At 36.9% G+C, this 21,659-nt stretch overlaps 1 non-coding gene across 1 annotated transcript; it reads right to left on the bottom strand.

Moving 5' to 3' along the window:
- Positions 1-6,336: 6,336 nt before the first annotated feature.
- On the bottom strand, positions 6,337-6,443 carry LOC141616358 (small nucleolar RNA R71). Its single transcript, XR_012530711.1, has one exon. It is a non-coding gene; the product is annotated as a small nucleolar RNA R71 (small nucleolar RNA).
- Between the last annotated feature and the right edge of the window lie 15,216 nt (positions 6,444-21,659).

Genomic DNA, 21,659 nt, shown 5'->3' with positions numbered 1-21,659 from the left:
TCATTAAAAAGATAAGTGATGGGTAAAAACTGCAAGGATTCATAGGCTCGCATTTCAGCAAACATAACATGTGCATAAGTTGAAATCACATCAACCAAACAAATTAATTATGAAAGCATATTAGATTAAGCATGAATAAATCCCCATGTTAGTTTCCCCTAATTCTCCATTAACCCTAGTTAAGGAAACTACTCACTCATTATCAATTTTAACATGCTAACAAGGTTGTCAATCAAACTAGCAAGACAAAACATGATAAATAAATGAAGATGATTAACAATAATTAAAAAGGGATTAAGAGAATTATACCTAATGATGATTCCAAAATAATAAGCAAAGAATAATAGAAGTACTTGATGAATGATTGGAAGGTTGTCAATCCTCCAAATAATCTTCAATTACCCAAAATAAATGATGAACAATAGAGAAATTAAGGAAATGAGATTTGTATTAATGCTTAATTAAAAGTTGATTACAAGATTAAAATGAGATTAAGAACATAAATAATATTAAGGATTGATGTTAATCTAATTAGTACAATGGGGTATTTATAGTGGGGATTAGGTACATAAATTAGGGTTACTAAGGGCTTAAATGACGATAAAGACCCTTAAGAAAAGTTGAGGAAATGCTCCTCTCGAAGGAAGATGCTAGTCTCCTTTTGGCTAGTCTTTCAGAAATATGTGCATCCCGAGTGGAACAAGGAAGAGACGTGTTGTACTGAACAGGAATCCGAGCGGCCAAGGGGTCGGGACGAGCGGATTGTGCTGCTGCAGGACGAGCGGATTGTGCTACTGTAGGACGAGCGGATTGGATGGTGGGACGCTCGGATTGTGGTGGGCTTGGACGAGCGTCCCGAGGCTACGACGAGCGGATTGTAGCTCAGCAAGGCTTCTTCCTCTTTTCTTCTTTTCTTCTTCCAACAATCCTCAAGGATCTTGTCGGAGATGCAAGGATCTTCTCATCATTGCCCATCTACTACATTATTTACATAGGCCTTCTAGTCTTGTTTTCACTTTGATGCTTGGTCATTAGATTCGATCAATTTAGCTCTATTTTGCCATGAAAATGTAAGGTTTGCACTCCTCTCCTACCAAGGAAACAAAACCTCAAAGAATATGCAAAACGAAAGACTAAAGATAGTAAATGAGCCAATTATGCACTAAAAAGCATAGGAACGAGGCTAATTCGGGGACTAAATATGCTCAAATATTGGTCACATCATAAACCCTCCTCTTGGTAGATTTGTTTGTTTTTATAAGTATGCATTGTTATTATTTGTTTATTAATTTATGCTTTAGATATAGTCCAAAAGCACAAAGGAAACGATGGAAATGCGTCAGGCGACGACTCAGGTGATGGAATAATTTGCAACACACTTCGGGTCGAATGCGCCACAGGATTTCCCTAGAAGCAATAAATTCAAAGATACCTAATCCTTTACAATGGGATAAAGATACGGGGCTGCCACATGGTGAGTATGCCGGGTATTTTGCGAGTTGGATTGGTTGTTGTGTAAGACAATATGTGCCTCTTTGTATGCCGCATATCAGTGAACTGAGTAAAATACGGAACACCGTGCTAATAAGCAGAATAAAGGTATGTATATACAATAATAAATGTTTTTGCTGAAATTAAGTTACTATTTGATATGTGTATTAGCCGAAATACTTGTACCAACTATGCTCATCATATATGCAGTTAGCTTACGTTGTCCCCGAAAAGTATGATAAGTACCTAAAAACAAAGACAGGGGAAGCCCTCAGTTCTTGGAAGTTAAAGATGGTTGAGAACCACTTGTTCAACAAGGAAACCGGGGAGATGAACAAGAACCCACCAACAAAGAAGTATCCGTATGTTAGTCAAGACCATTGGGATAGCTATATCGCTTATAAGCAATATGACAAGTTTAAGGTAACTCAATAATAATAAGTAAAGAATCATACGTAGTTTAGTGTTTGGTCATGCTTACGTTTCTTGATACAAATTTTCTGATGAAGGCTTTGAGTGAGAGGAACAAGGTGAATATTTCAAAGAAAAATACCATCTTTTACGGCTCCCGAGGTGGTTATAGATTGATTAAGAAGAAACTTGTAAGTACATAATTCTTATAGTATTAGACTATTAGGTGTTTTAGTCGGATGTTATATATGTTCATAGCAATCATACATACTTTGAGAGGATGTCAATGTGTTGAATAAATTGTAGGCAAAGCTTGGAAAATCCAGTCGTCACGATGCTTGGGTGGAAGGTCACACTCCTAAGAATGGAAAGACGGAAACTAAATATGACAAGGACATCAAAAAGAAAAATGTAAGTTTGAATAAATATGTCACTCATACCACTGGTAGTCAGAGTTATATAATTGTGTGTTGCTTAATGGTTTTATGTGTATATAGAGAATCTGTGAGAAGGAGGTAGAGGAAGGAAAATGGAAGCCTGAAGGACGTGATGACCTTCTTGCTAGGGCAATCGGCAAAGTAGAGCATTCAGGTTGTGTGAGAGGGGTATCGACGCATGTTGTATCAGTAAGTATTTTGGGAAAACTACTCGAAGTGGTGACGATTCCAAGAAGGTAATTTATAAATACTGTATTTGAACCAACATAATTTATAACTATATATGCTGACATTAATCCTACTACACAGCTACATAAAATAGCCAGGTTGATGATGAGAATGTTGGAAATGGGGAAAAGCCATCAGAAAAAGAGTTGGATATGGTTCAAGAATTCATAAAGGAAGTAGATGAGGAGGAGGAGGAGGAGGAGGAATAAAAAGAGGTAATAAATGTATGTGTACAAGAAGAGATTGAAATGGCAAAGGAGAAGGAAATGGCAAAGGAGACTCAGGTGGGAGCCAAGGATCGATATTAGGCAGTTGAAGAGAAAGAGGAAGCCAGTAAGGCCGTGACACAGGAAGAGATTGAGGTAGTTGATGATCAGACGTTCTTCTCTACACTGAAAATGGTAATAGCTGCTAGTTTAGAATTATTCATTTCATTACATATTTTTTACTTATGAAATTTATTAAAAGTAGTGAATGTATGTGTACTAATTGATTAAAGCTGACGTGAAGGGCGATTGCAAGGTGCCTTGTCGTCTAATCTATTTACAGGGGAAACAGAAAGTTGTTGTTGCCAGGGGATACGTGTTCGCTTACGACCGCCTTCAACTAGTTAAGGTTCATGGTATAGCTCTTCGTCACAATTGCTGTAAAGTGGAAGTGTCCCAATTATATAAAGACAAGTATGGGGAAGTACAAGTACCATTTCCTACTGAGTAGGTCACGTATTTGAAAGAAGCCCTAAGCTCTTATATGCAATGGCCTAACAACCTCATCAATGTTGTCATCCCTGAGGTACCTATACGCAGACATTAATTATTAATTGTTCTTTAAATATATTAGGGTACGAATATTAACACAAGTACTTTAATCTTTACATTTGCAGAAGTTAAGCAACGCCATGGCAGCAGCTAAAGCAATTACTACTACGTCAACGGAAGTTGTTGCAGTCAAGCCTGCATATGATTCTTATTATGAATCGTGTGACTATAAGAAAAAAAATTAAAACTGCTTCGCTAATGGCTTTGCACAACCTGGCTATAGAGAAGTCACCTAGAGGGGATGTAGTTATGATTAACATTGAACAGGAAATTATGGGTGCAGATGATGTAGTTGTACTGGACCCGAAGCAACTGATGGAACTCGTCGACCTTGATAATTTAGATGTTGTTCACATTTTGATTTGGATGAAGTAAGTGATTTACGAATAATGATGTTTGTTTAAATTATCAATTACAATAACATTCTTTGTTCCATGTGGCGTAATAGGTATCTGAATAATCAGATCGCTGAGTGGAAGGTCCCTGATGCGACCATAATTGGCGCATATTTAGTCCCCGAATTACCATTGTTTCTATGCTTTTTAGTGCCTATTTGGGTCATTTCTTATCTTTAGATCTTTGTTTTGCATATTCTTTGAGATTTTGATCCCTTGGTAGGAAAGGAGTAAGAATCTTGCATTTTCATGGCAAAACGAGGCTAAATGGATCGTATTCAATGACCAAGCATCAAGGAGAGACAAGACTAGAAGGCCTTTGTACATAGCTAAGTAGAAGATCAATGTTGAGAAAGGATCCTTAAGTCCCCAAGGAAATCCCCAAGGATTCTATGAAGAAAAGGAAAGAAAAGAAGAAGGAATGACGCTGTAGAAGAATCCGAACGGATCATCCATGATCCGTCCGTCCGCCCAGCTCAATCCGAGCGTCCTTACCCAGGATCCGCTCGGATCCCCCAGGCCCAATCCGAGCGTCTTCGACCTCGATCCGCTCGGATTGTCCATGCCCCATCCGTCCGTCTCGACCTCCATCCGCTCGCATCACAGTACAGCATGGTTTCGTCCTTCAAGTTATAAAATGGAGACGCCCTTCTCTCATTGAATACCGGAGTCTCCTTGCTCAACTTAAAAAGTGTAATTACTAGTTTAACCCTTAGTTAACCCTAATGCATCCTCCCTAATTTTCACTATAAATACCCCATTAGTCTAATTAGAGGAGCATGTTCTTCTAATCAATAATTAGTGTAGTTAATATCAATCAAATCTCTCTTCAATATTGTAATCAAATATTAATCAAGTTTTAATCCAAGTTTTAGTTCCTTAATCTCTCTCTTGTTCTTACTTTATTTTGGGTAATTGAAGATCATTTGGGTTATTATTGGGAGATTGACAACCTCTCAATCTAGGATTCAAGTACTTCTATTATTCTTGCTTTATTATTGGAATCATTAGTAGGTATAATCTCTTAATCCCTTTTTAATTATTGCTAATTACTTTCATTTATTCATCATGTTTCATTATGTTAGTATGATTGACAACCTTTCTAGCATGATCAATATGATAATGAGTGAGTAGTCTCTTAGCTAGGGTTTAATGGGTGATTAGGGAAACCAACATGGGGAATGATTCATGCTTAAATCAATATGCTTTCATATCTTATTTGCTTGCTTGTTTTGATCTTAATACATGCACATGTTATGTTTGATGAAATGCTAAGCCTATGAATCCTTGCATTTATTATCATCTACTATCTCTTCAACTTGACTTGTAAGACATAACCCAACTCGAGTCTTGTTAGATCATGCATGTGTTAAGTAGGAAAGATTAAGTCGACTTGTAGGTGTTGTACAATCTATGTGATTCGGCTCCGGGACCCAAACTTTCCTAGGATTGTAAGATATAACCCAACTCAATCCATCACAACAATAATTGCTTGCTTATAAATTGAGAACATGTTTGTATGATCATATCCCATGAATCCCCTATGAACCCATGACACCCTAGTGCTTTTAATCAATTGTTTACACCCTTATTCCATTTACCTTGTTAGTTTATTTTCATTGCTATTTTAGTTTAGTAACCTTCTACATCAACCCAACTTGTGACACCCCTAGACACCACTAGTAGCAATAGAAATCTTCGTTTTCAATACCCGTCCCTTGGGATCCGACCTTTACTTGCCTCTTTACTAATTTGTAGAGTTGTTTGTGAAGTATAAATTGTGTTTTGTATCGACCATTGACCAACGACCACAATTGCTTAATTTGTGAACTAAATGGCTCCGATCAAAAATGGCGCCGTTGCCGGGGACGGTGTTTAATTGATTTTAGATTTCTTTTGTTATTTTTAGTTGTGTCTTTTTCACCTTGGGGAAATAAAACTCCTCAAGGTTTGTTCTAATTGTTTTCTAGTTGTTTGATATTTTGCATGTCTAGAAGGTTACAAAGAGATTTGTTACCTTTTGACCGTGAAATCGAAAGAACCTTGACGAATAATAGGAGACTTGTTAGGAGGAATTTGGGAGGTGTTGGTGAAGTTGTTCAACCCACTAGTGAGTTTGTCAATCCTTTCGCAATAGAAGGAGAAGAGAACCCATTAAACAATACCACACAAAATCCACCTACAATGCCTAAATTTTCGTCCCACTCTACACCCACCGAGGAGAATCTACCGAACGGTACTCCTACCCCACAACATCTTACCGGAAATTTTATTGCCAAGTCCGCCTTCATCCAACTAGTTGAGAGAAGCCAATTCGGGGGCATGCCAAGTGAGGACCCTCATTCTCATATGGAAACCTTTTGCGATTATTGTGATGCTATCTCTCAAACGGGCGTGACTCAAGACCAAATAAGATGGGTCTTATTTCCTTTTTCGTTAATCGGAACCGCAAAGCAATGGTTGAAGGGCCTTGATAAGGCCACCCTTGGAATAGATTCTTGGAAGAAGTTAGCTCTCGCTTTCTACAAAAAATTCTACCCACCGGAAAAGACCAATATGCTAAGAGCTCAAATCACGAGTTTTAAACAAAGGGATGAAGAATCTTTGTATGAAGCTTGGGAGCGGTTCAAAGGTGTTTGTCGCTCATGTCCTCACCATGGACTTAGCGAATGGTTTTTAGTGCAACAATTTTGGAATGGTTTATATGAAGATTCAAGGAACATTCTCAATATGGGATCAAATGGAATGTTCACCGAAGTTGATGACAATCAAACATGGAACAAGATTGAGGAAATGGCGGTCCATAATTCGCAATATAGTAGGCCTCGCAAGGCTACTAGAGGAAAGTATGAAGTGGACACCGTTACTCAATTGGGTGCTCAACTTAGTGCTCACATTGACACTATCAACTTGAAGTTTGAACAAGCTATGGCTAGACTTGAGGAAAACTCAAAATCAAAACATCATGTCAATGCCATGACGGCATCCTCATCAATCCCAAGTGGGATATGTGAGAATTGTGGAACTTTGGGTCATGATCAAAGTGAATGTAGGGGAACAACCGAGCAAGTCAATGCTTTCCAAGCTTACAAAAGCGGTACCCCTTATTCAAATTTTTACAATGAAAACACCAAATTCCATCCAAATCTCTCATACAAAAGCCAAAATGTTCAAAACCCTCAAACAACATACACTCCACCACCCATGAGAAATCAAAATCAAAGACCCTTTTACAATCAAAACCAAGGTTATCAAAATCAAAATCCATACAACCACCAAAATGACCAAAATTTTGATGTCCAAAAAGCGGTCCTTCAAATGCAAAAGAATCAACAAGAATTTTTCACTCAAATGCAAAAAGATAGCCAAGCAAAGGATACCACCATCAACAACATTCTAGCTCACACCAAGATGTTGGAAACACAATTGACCCAACTAGCATCTTCGAACTCACAAAGACAAAAGGGGCAATTACCACCTCAAGGTAATCCCCTAGACATGAAACGGTTAGTGCCATTCACTTGAGAAGTGGTACAAGGTATGAAGCACCGAAGGAGCAAGTTGAGGATGAAGTTGTGAGAGCTAGTAAGAATGAAGTTGTGGTGCAAAATCCCAAAGAAGGGGAATCATCAAAAGAAGAAAGTTCAAAGAAAAATGAAGACAAAGCCAAAGAAAAGAAGCCCATTGTGATTAGACTTCCTTTTCCAAGCCGTCAAGCCAAGCCTAAATTTGATGATCAACTTGGAAAGTTCATGGAAATTGTGAAGAACTTAGAAGTCTCAATTCCTTTTACGGAATTAATCAATCACGTTCCGGCCTATGCGAAATACATGAAGGATATTCTCACAAAGAAGAAGTCGATCCGGAAACTTGAGACTATCGCCTTCACTAAGGTGAGTAGTGCAATACTTCAAGGGAGTTCACCTCCAAAGTTAAAGGATCCGGGAAGCTTCTCAATACCGTGTACCATTGGCGACACAACAATCAACAAAGCCTTATGTGATCTAGGGGCTAGTGTGAGTGTCATGCCGTACTCGGTGAGTAAAAGGTTGGGAATGGGAGAGCTTAAGTGCACCAATATCACACTTCAAATGGCCGATAGATCGACGAAGACACCGCTAGGGATATGGGAAGATGTCCCCGTGCGAATTGGGAAGTTTTTCATCCCGGTGGACTTTGTCATTGTTGATATGGAGGAAGATTCCAACATTCCAATCATCTTAGGAAGACCTTTCCTACACACCGCGGGTGCGGTGATTGATGTGAAGCATGGAGAGCTCACTCTAGAAGTGGGAGATGAAAGCATAACTTTTAATCTTGACAAGACCATGAGAGCTCCTCGTTTGCATGAGCCATGTTTCATGATTGATCATTATAGCCAGAAAGATGAGAAGAAGAAATCGGAACTCCAATGGAGGAAGAAAGTTGAAGATGCTCCATTCAAAGAGCAAGTGAATTGTGACAAGGAGAGCTTGCAAAGCTCATCAAAATCAACCAAGGAAGAAGAAGATGGCCTCATTAGCCAAAAGAAGAATTTGGGAGAGTTGTCTCCATCCAAGCAAGAGATTTTCAATGATCAACTCAATGAAGTTTGTGGTCTTTGGGACGACGAATTTGAAGGGATCTTTAATCCCTACATTGGGCATGCCATCGATCATGATCAACAACAAGAACCACGGTCTATTGAGAACCTCTACCATAACAACGAACAAGCTTTTAATTACTTCTTCGAGGTGTTGAGCAACATCAACAACACCTTGAACATGCCTCCTTGACATCTCATCAAGAATGAGAGTTTGGTGGAGTCCTCCCTAAACCACCACTTGTAAATATTTCTAACTCCCTAACTTACATTTAATTTTTGCATTACATTTTTGTCATTTTTGGATTTTATTTACCTTGATCAAAATAATTGTCATGAAAAGAGAGAAGTGAGGGAGGGACTAATGATTTTAATTGATGTGTAGTGATTTACCTTAGTGTGGGGATGGCAATTGCCTAGGCTATTCACGCCTTAGTAGTGCCCCCACAATGAAGAACACAAGAAAAGAAAGAAAGAAAGAAAGAATGTTAAGGAATGGGTTTGCGCAAGGATCCGTGTACACAAGGACCAATCCGAGCGGATTCTGGAGAATCCGCCCGTCTGCAGAGGATCCGAGCGCCCCCGAGAAGACGCCCGTCTTGGGCTGTGCAAAAATTGAAGAATTCTGTCATTAAGGAATCCGAGCGGATTCCCGGAAAGACGCCGTCTCCCAGGATCCGTCCGTCTCTCGGTAAAATCCGCCCGTCTTGAAGTGAAGAAAAACAAGAAAAATCTCGGATGAGAATCCGTCCGGATTTCCCAAGAGACGCCCGTCCCTCAATAAAAATCCGTCCGGATTTCCCAGAGACGCCCGTCTTTAGGCGGGATTTTTAAAATTTGAAGCTTGAAAATCCGAGCGGATTGCGCCTAATCCGCACGGATCGTGCCTGCATCTTCGAGATTTTCGTTTCTTTAAATACCCCCCCCCCCCCCCCACCTTCATTCATTCATTCATTCATTCATAAACACTACCCATAACACCAAAACCCTCATCCTCTCCATCTCAAACACAAAAACCCTCAACAAAATCACCAAAACAAAATCAAACCACCCTTCAAACATCAAATTAATCACTCCATCTTCAAGAAAAATCAAAACCAAGCACAAAATCTCCACCCTTTGAGTCGATTTTTGCTCTCATAAAGGCAAAGCCTTTCACTTTCAAAATCGATTTGGGCATTCTACAAATTGAAGATTTTTGATTCTCTACTTGGTTTGTTCATCAAATGGCAAGAACAAAGGGAGCAACAAAGGCAACAAAGGCACCAAAAGCAAAGGCTCTCTCTCAAAGGCAAAAAGCTCTACAAACAAAGAAAGCTTTGGCAATGGTGGTGTCAACACCAAACTTGGAAGTGCAACAAACTCAACAAATTTCTATGGAAGCATCACCTTCTACTCCGTTGGGCGGATAGAGAAGCTTTGTTCCCGGGTGCATCAAGGGATGTGGTGGAAGATAATGAGGTTGTTGGAAATGATGAGGAGATTGATGATAATATTGAGGAAGAAGCAAGTGGAGATGAAGAAAGGGATGGTGAAGATGGTGAAGATGATGATGAGGAAAGCAATGAAGAAAGTGCCAAGGAAAGTGGCAATGAGACCACTTCTCATGAGGGAAGTGGTGATAATGATAGTATGATGGAAGACTAGCCTTGGAGATTCCTACTCTCCCACGGTTTGTCTATATCTCTTTGTACTTTACTTCATTTTGATCATTGGTTAGTTGAGTCCTAGCAACATCAAAGGACTCACACCTCGGTTCCTTTGAGGTGCTCTTTATTGTTCCCACTTTTGTAAAATCCAAAATGACAATCTAGTCTCATGCATAGCATAGCATGTGCATGAACTCCCCCATGTCTCGACATTAGCAATAGTGTCTTACTTGGTTTGGGGAAGTTGATGCATACGCAACGGGAGGTAATCTAAATTATCCTCTCCGTCATAACTAAACAACATGCATCATGTAGAATAGCTTAGTGTAGAATTGCATTTAGCATAGAAATCATGCATCACTCTTGCATAATTTCCATCATTTTGGCCATTGAGGACAATGCCCATATTAGTGTGGGGATGGGAATTCTAACACTTAACTTCTATTCAAAAACCCATAAAAATTGAAAAATTTCAAAAATCATAAAAATTTGAAAATTGAAAAATCCAAAAACAAGTTCATTTTCCTTTGTATATATTGTCTTGTATATATTATGTTTGTTCATCCTTGTTCACTTTGATTGACTACGCCACATCCGAGACATGAGGATATTGAAGACCGCATGGTATGATCTTTCCAATCTCCTTTTTCCTCTTTATGTTAATGACTATGTGGCTTTATTTTGATTGATGCGGTAAAACAATGTGAACTTAGGACTTGCATTTAGTTTATATGTCATATTAGTTGGTAGAATCATTTGCATTAGGATGTTTATATGTTAGTTGCATCATGGCATGTAGTTTGCATGTTAGAAAAATTTTGCGAAACCGTCTACTTCGGAAGCTTGACAAGTGTATATAGGCCCTAGTAGATGCTTTTTATTCTTAAGACTTTGCTTGTTAGAATGCTTGTAAAACACCCTAGGATGTGTCATGCTAGTATCCTTTGACCCATGATTTAAGGCCGAGTCAAGAGTACCTTGTGGTGTGATAACTCCTTGGCTACCGTTTATTCCAAGGTGACCCTTGAAACCATGCATACTTCTATCATTCATCCATATTCTACCACATTTTTGTCATCAAAGGGAATGGGCACAAAAAGAAATTGATTTGAGTCCAAAGAAATGAAAAGTGAAAGAAAGTTTGCAAAATGCATCAAATGAAAAGAGGAGCAAAAATAGAACTCCTAAAGCTTCAAATACAAGGCACCCTCGTTACTAATTGGGGTGACTTTGGAAATGTTCAAAAATGCAAAAAGTTGTCAAGTGTTGAAAATGCCAAAAATCAAAAAGAAATGGCAAAGAAAGTGTTCTCAAATGTCAAATGCCAAAGAAATTTGGGGGGAAAACAAAAACAAAAGCAAACTCCCAAAGTGAAACTCAAATACTATCGATCCCTTTATCCATCATATCCATTTTTGTGCATGGTTGAGAGGGGACGACCCTTCTTCTTGTCTAGGCAAGAGGGGGAATTCCGCGATCCTCCAGTGTTTCTAACACCATAGGGAGTCTACTCTTGACAAAAGCATTTAACGATTGAGGACAAAGGTACCCTAGCTTGACACCTTTTGGAGGTGATTTATTGGTATCCTTCTAGGCTTAGTAGTTTGAACAAATTGCATCTATGAAGGATTGTGTGCCCTTGAATTGCTTCCCTTGTAGATAATTTCCGCCACTTAGATGAGGAAAGTGGCTATTCTTTTGTAGATGCATCCATTACTTGATTTTGTGTGCTTAATGTTTGGATGTGTCGCCATTTTGGCAAGACCCACCTTGCCTTGCAAGAAGGCATCCTACCTCATGGTTGTCTTGTTGTGAGTTGAAGGGGCGGAGTGAGACCCGCTAATTGTCTCATATCGGCTATTATTATTAGGTTAGGTTAGTATTGGTCCTAGTCTTTGTCACCTCTTTACTCGGGACGAGCAAAGGTTCGGTTTGGGGATATTTGATGCGACCATAATTGGCGCATATTTAGTCCCCGAATTACCATTGTTTCTATGCTTTTTAGTGCCTATTTGGGTCATTTCTTATCTTTAGATCTTTGTTTTGCATATTCTTTGAGATTTTGATCCCTTGGTAGGAAAGGAGTAAGAATCTTGCATTTTCATGGCAAAACGAGGCTAAATGGATCGTATTCAATGACCAAGCATCAAGGAGAGACAAGACTAGAAGGCCTTTGTACATAGCTAAGTAGAAGATCAATGTTGAGAAAGGATCCTTAAGTCCCCAAGGAAATCCCCAAGGATTCTATGAAGAAAAGGAAAGAAAAGAAGAAGGAATGACGCTGTAGAAGAATCCGAACGGATCATCCATGATCCGTCCGTCCGCCCAGCTCAATCCGAGCGTCCTTACCCAGGATCCGCTCGGATCCCCCAGGCCCAATCCGAGCGTCTTCGACCTCGATCCGCTCGGATTGTCCATGCCCCATCCGTCCGTCTCGACCTCCATCCGCTCGCATCACAGTACAGCATGGTTTCGTCCTTCAAGTTATAAAATGGAGACGCCCTTCTCTCATTGAATACCGGAGTCTCCTTGCTCAACTTAAAAGTGTAATTACTAGTTTAACCCTTAGTTAACCCTAATGCATCCTCCCTAATTTTCACTATAAATACCCCATTAGTCTAATTAGAGGAGCATGTTCTTCTAATCAATAATTAGTGTAGTTAATATCAATCAAATCTCTCTTCAATATTGTAATCAAATATTAATCAAGTTTTAATCCAAGTTTTAGTTCCTTAATCTCTCTCTTGTTCTTACTTTATTTTGGGTAATTGAAGATCATTTGGGTTATTATTGGGAGATTGACAACCTCTCAATCTAGGATTCAAGTACTTCTATTATTCTTGCTTTATTATTGGAATCATTAGTAGGTATAATCTCTTAATCCCTTTTTAATTATTGCTAATTACTTTCATTTATTCATCATGTTTCATTATGTTAGTATGATTGACAACCTTTCTAGCATGATCAATATGATAATGAGTGAGTAGTCTCTTAGCTAGGGTTTAATGGGTGATTAGGGAAACCAACATGGGGAATGATTCATGCTTAAATCAATATGCTTTCATATCTTATTTGCTTGCTTGTTTTGATCTTAATACATGCACATGTTATGTTTGATGAAATGCTAAGCCTATGAATCCTTGCATTTATTATCATCTACTATCTCTTCAACTTGACTTGTAAGACATAACCCAACTCGAGTCTTGTTAGATCATGCATGTGTTAAGTAGGAAAGATTAAGTCGACTTGTAGGTGTTGTACAATCTATGTGATTCGCCCAGGGACCCAAACTTTCCTAGGATTGTAAGATATAACCCAACTCAATCCATCACAACAATAATTGCTTGCTTATAAATTGAGAACATGTTTGTATGATCATATCCCATGAATCCCCTATGAACCCATGACACCCTAGTGCTTTTAATCAATTGTTTACACCCTTATTCCATTTACCTTGTTAGTTTATTTTCATTGCTATTTTAGTTTAGTAACCTTCTACATCAACCCAACTTGTGACACCCCTAGACACCACTAGTAGCAATAGAAATCTTCGTTTTCAATACCCGTCCCTTGGGATCCGACCTTTACTTGCCTCTTTACTAATTTGTAGAGTTGTTTGTGAAGTATAAATTGTGTTTTGTATCGACCATTGACCAACGACCACAATTGCTTAATTTGTGAACTAAATGGCTCCGATCAGTCCCATTTCATGCCTATGGATTCTTGAGTCCTAAGGCGTTCTCTGTGCACAGAATTTCATACGAAGAACAAATCAATAGTATCGCCTCGTCAGTTGATGTCGTCCAAAAAATTATGGCTTGCCCCCTACAATGAGAATATGTATGTATAGTACGTGATTATTGTAATGAAATTAACATGCTTAAATGGGTGTAAATGAACTAACAGTTCAATATCTCAAAATGAATAGGAAGCATTAGGTGCTACTGGCAATCCAAGTGGAAACAAAAACAGTGTACTGGATTCACTCTCGCGAAGGCAAACCCTCTGACAGTTGTGTAAGGATGATAATTGAGTAAGTTTACAACCTTCAATAATGTCATTTGTTATTGTATGACATGAGACATATATATGCAAATAATAATAGCATGTGTGTATATTTATGATTTAGTGGTTTTGAATAAAAAAAAAAAAGATTATGTCCACTTGGAAAATATGAAAGCGACGTTGTTCCCAATTTTATAATACCATTAGTAAGTCTATTCTAAATAATTACTCATATCATTTAATTAATGTTTATGCGAGAGGTTGCTTATCTAATTCAGTTGATTTGTGTGTGATTTATATAATAGTCTCCTAAAGCACCATACGACAAACCATGCGTTTTTTACGTTTGTCGGTCCATGTGGGAGGTTATCCACAGAAAACTATCTACCATTCCGATACAGGTTAGTGTGATTTAAAAACTATTTCAGGCGTAAATGGAGTTCAATTCTGTATACTTCCATGTATTACATCTATTTTGATTATGTATATTTTGAATTGTAGTTTCCACAAATACTCAACGAAGCCCCGGAATATTCGCCAGAGGACACCAACCAGATGAGAAATATGTAGGCCAGTTATGTTGTTTCATTAGTGAGGTCTCAATAGTTTTCTCATGCTTTATGTACGGGTGTGTATATATAGAACCATTGTGTATTGGTTTCTTTTATTTTCTCAACAGCAGTTGTGTTTTGGCTGTTGATCATCCTGTTTGTATTGTTTTTAAACTTGGTTTAATTGATTGCGGGGTATAATATTTTGATACAGGATTGAAATTTTGCACTGCACAGCTGCTCGAATGCTATTTTTCAGCAGCAACTGAAAAAATAGCTTTTCAGCATCTGCTACAAACGCTGCTGAAAAAAATAGCATTTCAGCAGCCGCTAGAACAGGTTAAAATCATTTTTTTTAAAAAAAATAAAATAAAAACGATAACGGTTAAAAACAACCCGTTGCAAACAATTATTTGACAACGGTTTTATTTAGATAAATAACCGTTGACATATTTTTCCTCCCATTCAAACCGCCAAAAATATAAGATAACGCACGATAATCATTGTCGAGTTTAAAACGTTTACAACGGTTTATTCAAACAGAATCGTTGACAAAATTTCATCAATATAAATAGATAACGGTTACATACCGTTGTCAACGGATGAATATAACAACGGTTTTGCACGCAATAACACCGTTGTTAAATTTTGACATTCAATTAATTAAGATAACGAAATGAACCGTTATTATATATAATATTTAACAACGGTTTTGGAACGATAAGTCGTTGTCAATAGTAAACTACGACAACGGATTTGATACCGTTCTTAAGATTTAACAGCGGTTCTTGATGTTATATAACGGTCGCTTGTTATTTGTACAACCGTTGTATATATTTAACAACCGTCGTTGCAATAACGGTCCCGTGTTTCTATTTAAAAACAGTAATTTGCATTATTTGACCGTTATTGGATGTCTTATTTGGTGTAGTGATAGATGCTAGTTTATAATTATTCATCTCAGTAGTACACGTTTTTACTTATGAAATTTATTAAAGGTAGTGAATGTATGTGTACTAATTGATTAAAGCTGTCATGAAGGTCGATTGCAAGAGGGCTTGTCGTCTGTTCTATTTACAGGAGAAAGTTGTTGTTTCTAGGGGATATGTGTTTGCTTACGACCAGCTTCAACAAGTTAAGGTTCATGGTATACCCCTTCGTCACAATTGCAGGAAAGTGGAAGTGTCTCAATTATATAAAGACGAGTATGGGAAAGTAAAAGTACCATTTCTTAATGAGAAGATCACTTATTTGAAAGAAGCCTTGAGCACTTATGTGCAATGGCCTAACAACCTCATCAATGATGTCATCCCCGAGGTACCTATATGCAGACATTAATTATTACTTGTTCTTTAAATATATTAGGGTACGAATATTAACACTTTGTAAGTACTTTAATCTTTACATTTGCAGAAGTTAAGCAAAGCCATGGTGGCAGCTAAAGCAATTACTACTACGTCGGCGGAAGTTGTTGCAGTGAAGCCTGCTTATGATTCTTATTATGAATTGTGTGAATATAAGAAAAAAATGAAAACTGCTTCGCTGATGGTTTTGCACAGCCTGGCTGTAAAGAAGTCGCCTACAGAGGATGTAGTCATGGTTAACATTGAAGAGGAAAGTATGGGCGCAGCTGATATAGCCGTACTGGACCCGAAACAAGTGATAGAATTTGTCGACCTTGGCAATTTAGATGTTGTTCACATTTTGATTTGGATGAAGTACGTTTTATTAATAAAACTATTTAGTCATTTCCATTTACGAATAATGATGTTTGTTTAAATTATAAATTACAATAACATTTTTCGTTCCATGTGGCGTAATAGGTATCTGAATAATCAGATCGCTGAGTGGAAGGTCCCAATTCACGCCTACGGATTCTTGAGTCCTAAGGCGTTCTCTGTGCACAGAATTTCATACGAAGAACAAATCAATAATATCGTTCATCGGTTGATGTCGTCCAAAAAGCTAAGACTTGCCCCCTACAATGAGAATATGTATGTATAGTACGTGATTATTGTAATAAATCACGATTCTATAAATTTATTATTAACATTCTTAAATGCGTGTAAATGAACTAACAGTTCAATGTCCCAAATTGAATAGGAATTATTGGGTGATACTGGCAATCCAAGTGGAAACAAAAACAGTGTACTGGATTGATTCTAGCGAAGGCAAACCCTCTGACAATTGTGTAAGGATGTTAGCTAAGTAAGTTTACAACTTTTAATAATGTCATTTATTATTGTATGATTTGAGCCATATATATGCAAATACTAATGGCATGTGTATATTTAAGAATTAGTGTTTTTCAAGCAAAAAAAAGAGTATGTCCACTTGGGAAATATTAAAGCAACGTTGTTCCCAATTTATCACGCCATTAGTAAGTGTATTCTTAATAATTACTCGTATCATTTAATTAATGTTTCTGCGAGAGGTTGATTATCTAATTCAACTGATTTGTGTGTGATTTATATAATAGTCTCCTAAAGCACCAGACGACAAACAATGGCTTTTTACGTTTGTCAGTCCATGTGGGAGGTTATCAACAGAAAACTATCTACCATTCTGATACGGGTTAGTGTGACTTAAAAATTATTTCAGACGTAAATTGAGTTCAATTCTGTATACTTCCATATATTATATCTATTTTGATTATGTATATTTTGAATTGTAGTTTCCACTAATACTCAACAAAGCCCAAGAATATTCGGCAGAGGACATCAACCAGATGAGAGATATGTGGGTCAGTTATGTTGTTTCATTAGCGGAGTCTCAATAGTTTTCTCATGCTTTATGTACGAGTGTGTATATATAGAGCCATTGTGTATTGGTTTCTTTTGTTTTACTGAAGAAGTTGTGTTTTGGCTATTGATCATCCTATTTGTACTGTTTTTAAACTGCGTTTAATTGATCGCGGAGTGTAATATTTTGATACATGATTGAATTTTTGCACTGCACAGCTGCTGGAATGCTATTTTTCAGCAGCTGGTGAAAAAACAGCATTTCACCAGCTGCTGAAAAAATAGCATTTCAGCAGCTGCTAGAACAAGCTAAAATCTTTTTTTTTTAAAACAAAAATAAATTAAAAACGATAACGGTTAAAAACAACCTGTTGCAAACAATTATTTGACAACGGTTTTATTTAGATAAATAACCGTTGACATATTTTCTCTCCCATTCAAACAGCCAAAAATATAAAATAACGAACGATAGCCGTTGTCGAGTTCAAAACTTTTACAACGGTTTATTTAAGCAGAACCGTTGTCGAAAATTTCATCAATAAAAATAGATAACGGTTACATACCGTTGCCAACAGATGAATATAACAACGATTTTGCACGCAATAAAGCCGTTGTTAAATTTTGACCTTCAATTAAATAAGATAACGAAATAAACTGTTATCATATATAATATTTAACAACGGTTTTGGAACGATAAGACGTTGTCATTAGTAAACTACGAGAACGGATTTGCAACCGTTCTTAAGATTTAATAACGGTTTCTTAGAAGATTTTATAACGGTTCTTGATGTTATATAACGGTCGCGTGTTATTTGCACAACCGTGGTATATATTTAACAACCGTCGTTGCAATAACGATCCCGTGTTTCTATTTAAAAACGGTAATTGCATTATTTGACCGTTATTGGATGGCTTATTATTTGGTGTAGTGATGGTTTAAAAGTGGGAACCTTTTTTCTAGTATTAGGATGCGAGGATTGATTTGTATGTTTGTATACTCTTATTATAATACTCCCTCTTATTCTATATTTTCTTCCCCTTTCATTTTTACACAAGAAATACCAAAGTAAATTTGGACCACACAAAACACACTACCCCACATTTCATTGAATTTGGACCACACAAATCATCCCAAAAAAGAAAATAGGGAAGAAAATCTGAATAACCGAATATTGAATAGGAGGGAGTATTACTCTTAAGTTCTTGAGTAATTATCAACGCCAGCATGCACGGTAATGATATGCTTTGAGCTCAGCCGCAGATGTGGCATTGATATATTTGATATCTTCTTAACTACAATCGACCCAATCAATTTGTGACACAATAGTCTTTAATCAATTCATAGGTAACTTGCTGGTTATCGGTTGTTCATGGGTCATCCCATCCATTAGGCCCGCCCGTCCTCCCCGCTTATTACGTGGGCTTGGACAAATATTTTTTACCCGAAAAATTAAGAGGACGGGCCAAGCCCAGCCCGCAAAGTTAAATGGGAGGGTATGGACAACAAGAAAATCCTGGGGGCCGGCTCATTAGGCTCGTTTACTATTTAAATCCTTTACTTTTACTCTTAAAAAAAAAAGACATTTTCAAAGAAAATTGTATCACTTTTTATGGATGTGGAACACTAAAATAATACGTAAACTATAAAAGTTAAAATATAACGAAAATATTTATATATTGGGTAACCGTATACAGTATATTTTAATTAATAAAACATTTAAATAGACGTTTCGTGTTACGGCCCATGGACCACCCGACTTTTGATTAAAGGGCGGGCAAGGGCAAGGATAATTGGCCCATAATTAACCTTATATATTTTAATTAATAAAACATTTAAATAGAAGTTTCGTGTTACGGCCCATTAGCCCATGGACCGCCCGACTTTTTATTAAAGGGCGGGCAAGAGCAAGGATAATTGGCCCATAATTAAGGTCCGGTCCACCCACTTAGGTCTTAAAGGGCAATTTTTCCTTTACAGCCCGGCCCATGTTCGGCCCAAGCTCGCATTTGAACAGCTCTATGGGCTCGACTTTTCTTACCACTAGCCTCTGTCAATCATTCACATTAGTAAGTTAAAAAATAAATCTGTTAATCATTTTCACATAGATACAACAATATCCTAACCTAAAACCGCTAATTACCAAATATTTATACTAAATCTCCTAATTGAAATATATTAGTCAAATCTGTCAATGCAAGCTGTCATTTATTGACCAATATATTTCTACTAATAATAATCTGCTCAGTACCAAATATGGCATGATCTATTTGATCAATTTTAAATTAAAGACAGATATATATATCTGGCTTAAACAAGAATTTGTGCATAAAGTTATTTAGACTATGCAATATCACAAATGATTTTATTCGTCTTAAGTTTAAGACTAGTCAAGTAGTATGAATAAGACACAAGTAGAATGCATAGAGAAGAACAACATAATTATCTTATATGCTTAAGTGAGACGATATTTGATCGTTTTAATGTTAAGATGGATACCCCTGTCTTGAAAAAACTAGCTGGTGCAATATATATGTGCACCATATGTCGGACACAAATTTTCAAGCTTATGACTGGTCAAATAATATCCATATAATTTGATAAAGACAAGTCATTTGAGACTTTCTAGTCACTTTAATTTCTATTTTATATACTCATATGAACAATATTTAACCCGTCATAAACTTATAAAGGATAAATCCATCACAAGGTTGAGTTAACTCATACACGATGGTAGGCGCAAAACTAAGAGTAAAGGTAGCATGAGTCATGTGTCATGTAAGATTCTCTGAGCAAATGTATGATGGCAAATATAAGTGGGGAAGTAAATAAGAGAAAGCAAAGCAAATGGTTGGCGCAGCAGAGATGGCCAACCATGATCTCTAAGACCCACCCAATTATTTTGTACTTGGCTTCTCAATATTATTGTACATTCATAGCAATGAAGGAGCCTTTTAATGTTGTGAACCTACCTTCCATTCAATTTCACCTTCATTCGCTTGTGTTGATTGGCCATGCTAGATCCTCCCAGGAATATACTCCCCTCCTATTTACAATAAATTTCCCTATTTTCTTTTTTATCTTCACAATAACTTTCTTATTTTCTTTTTTGGTAGATGTTTGTGTGGTCCAAGTTTAATTGTATAATGGGGTAATATATTTGTGTATTCCAAATTTAATTATATAGTAGGGTAGTGTATTTCCTTAATTTTTGTGTCAAAATAAAAGGGAAAGTTTATTGTAAATAGAAGGAAGTATGTTTTTGTGTAGAATAATACCGACTCTCCAATGTCTAAGGGCCTTACCTATGAATTTCAAATAGTAGTATGATCATATTGATATTATTTAATTTTTAAAACATTAGCCTTCATTCTTTCAATCACGTTTTGGGTTTCATATTAAAAATATCGATAAATTATTTTAATTAGGATAATACATATTAAAAATATGTATTATCCTAATATACTTCGTGGTTAATCTGAATTCTTCGTGGTTGGCTAAAGTTTGATAATATGTGAAAAGATCAAGTTTCATAATATACTTCGTGGTTAATCTGAATTCTTTTCCTACCATCACTACACTCTAGGACTCAGAACCACTTATCCTAGCGGCATCTATCAACCTGAGCACCATCACATAACCTTCCACCTCACACACCGACAAATTCTTCTTTGGTTCCTTGATTAATGATGCACCATAACAATGTCCGCATCAGTTCTTGTACGATGATAATAGAAGATATCATTAGTATTGGATGTAATTTTCACTGCTTATCTATTTAATATATTTCTAGAATTTTAAGTAATTTATTTGGTGCACTCACTCACGCAAGATGCTACTATTAGACTGTAAGTGCTCGATCGTAATCTGTCTACTTGTCAAAATGAAAGTTTCTTATATAATTAATGATGAGAATAAGGTCAATATTAGAGCCCTAAAGGAGGGAAGTTATGTGAGTAGAACAATGCAATGTTTTTCATGTTTCACCAAGTAAAAAGTAAAAGAAAAAATACAAACAAATTCATTACAACCTTGTCTTGTGAATCTCTCATTGAGTCTTTCTGAGTAACAATCTTAATTAAATATATTTAGTGGTCATGTGTTAACATCTACTTCCTCCATCTCAGTCATTTATTTACGTTTTATATTTTTTGTGATGGGTATTTTAATCAAAGGACTGAGACAAAGACAATATTCAATACACTTTTGACATGTTTTTGGATACAACTTGCTTGTTTGTATAAAAAATTGTAGAGTATGATTCTTTATAAAATAAGATAATTAATTTCTCTTATCAAAAATATGCAACATAAATCCTCACAACATTTATGCAAAAAATTATACACACAATCC

This window comes from Silene latifolia, chromosome 11 (assembly GCF_048544455.1).
Source record: "Silene latifolia isolate original U9 population chromosome 11, ASM4854445v1, whole genome shotgun sequence".
Taxonomy (NCBI): Eukaryota; Viridiplantae; Streptophyta; class Magnoliopsida; order Caryophyllales; family Caryophyllaceae; genus Silene; species Silene latifolia.
This window is presented reverse-complemented; position numbering and strand designations above follow the sequence as displayed.